The sequence below is a fragment of the Babylonia areolata genome, chromosome 7 (genome assembly GCF_041734735.1).
Source record: "Babylonia areolata isolate BAREFJ2019XMU chromosome 7, ASM4173473v1, whole genome shotgun sequence".
NCBI lineage: Eukaryota > Metazoa > Mollusca > Gastropoda > Neogastropoda > Buccinidae > Babylonia > Babylonia areolata.
In genome coordinates this window covers 35,308,146-35,310,368 of record NC_134882.1, presented here as the reverse complement: position 1 = coordinate 35,310,368, position 2,223 = coordinate 35,308,146, and positions in this window count along the sequence as shown.

Genomic DNA, 2,223 nt, shown 5'->3' with positions numbered 1-2,223 from the left:
AGAGCACTACCAGTCACACAACACTACCAGTCACACAGCACTACTGCACTACCAGTCACACAGCACTACCAGAGCACTACCAGTCATACAGCACTACCTGAGCACTACCAGAATCACACAGCACTACCAGTCACACAACACAGCACTACCAGTCACACAGCACTACCAGAGCACTACCAGTCATACAGCACTACCTGAGCACTACCAGAATCACACAACACTACCAGTCACACAGCACAGCACTACCAGTCACACAGCACTACCAGAGTCACACAGCTCTACCAGTCACACAGCACTACCAGAACACTACCAGAGTCACGCAGCACTACCAGACCTGAAGCAGACACAAATCATACGGCGCCAGGCACATGATGACGACAGCTGGGCTATTTCAGACGCACACCGAAAATAACCAGCCCTCTTCCCAAACCTCTAGACTCTAAACCGGAGTTTCAAAGAAAAAGCCATTAATGACAAGGGTTCAGTTTATTGGAGAGAAACACGGGGGGGGGCGCGGGGGAGGGGGGGGAGAGAGAGAGGACACAACAAAATGGATAAGTAAAGGTACACCGCAAAAAGAAGACATTCTGGGAAACATTATTTTTAACCCAGATTATCTTCCCAGTCCGTCACTTTGGACGCAGTTTGCATCAATGACGACAATGGAGAAATACGGACAGTCTGGCCTTTCGCCACACTTCACAACATTGCAATAGAGGGGCGTCTTACGTGTGTGTGCGCGCGCGCTCGCGTGTGTGTGTGTGTGTGTGTGTGTGTGTGTGTGTGTGTGTGTGTGTGTGTGTGTGACAGTGACAGAGAGGTGGGGGGGGGGGAAGGCGGAGGGGAAGGAGAGAGACACATTTGTCCCTTCTCCCCCCAAAAAAAACCGTAGAAGACGTCCCAAAATGAGCTGTTAAGAAAATCAGTGAAACACATGATCATCTTGCTAGCAAGTTTCAAGTACCCTCACCTGCAAACAGATGAAGACAGATACTTGTAACTCTGTGAATACACTTTGAAGAGATTCTAGCAGTTCTGCTCGTGTTTCACCGTCAGTAGTACCATCGCTTCTTGATAAGGCAGAGAACCTTTTGATTTGCCCTTGTATGTCTTATTTCAGGTGGAGACATTGATAACTGCTTCAGTCTATAATGTGTTCATTCAAAAATGAACATGTCCATAACTGAATGCTTTCAACCAACATGTCTTCATTCATGAGAACACATTCCTAAGATAACTGAATGCTTTCAACCAACATGTCTTCATTCATGAGAACACATTCCTAAGATAACTGAATGCTTTCAACCAACATGTCTTCATTCATGAGAACACATTCCTAAGATAACTGAATGATTTCAACCAACATGTCTTCATTCATGAGAACACATTCCTAAGATAACTGAATGATTTCAACCAACATGTCTTCATTCATGAGAACACATTCATGAGATAACTGAATGCTTCAACCAATATGTCTTCATTCATGAGAACACATTCCTAACTGAATGCTTCAACCAATATGTCTTCAGTCATAAGAATACATTCATGAGATAACTGAATGCTTCAACGAATTAGATTTCTTTTTTTTTTAAACACACATTCATAAGATAACTGAATATGCCTTCATTCAAAAGAACACATTCATAAGATGACTGAATGCTTCAACCAATATGTCTTCATTCAAAAGAACACATTCATAAGATAACTGAATGCTACTATCAATATGTCTTCATTCAAAAGAACTCAAAAAAGCAAAATCATCTTCATTCAAAAGAACTCAAAAAAGCAAAATCAATCAGCCAGGACAAATCACACCCAGCTTTTGGGATTTTCGAAATGCTCCCCTCTGGTCGACGGTACAGAAGTATAAGGACGAAAACCAATCGCTTCGCCAGTAGCTTTTTCCCCAAAGCAGTCAATGCCCTGTCTCTCGAACAAATCCAGTGTAATAAATAGAATTGTGCAACCAACAGCCATCTACCTGAATATCTAGTCATCAGCCCCATCCACATGTAATATGCAGTTTCTGTTCAAACTCTGTGTGTGTGTGTGTGTGTGTGTGTGTGTGTGTGTGCGCGCGCGCGCGCGTGCAGTGCGTGCAGTGCGTGCATGCGTGAGTATGCACACGTTTTTATATTGATATGCACTTGTATGTATCTTATTTCTACTGTATCTGTGTTTGTGTATGATTTTCGATTTATGTTCGTATCTTGTTATGTATTT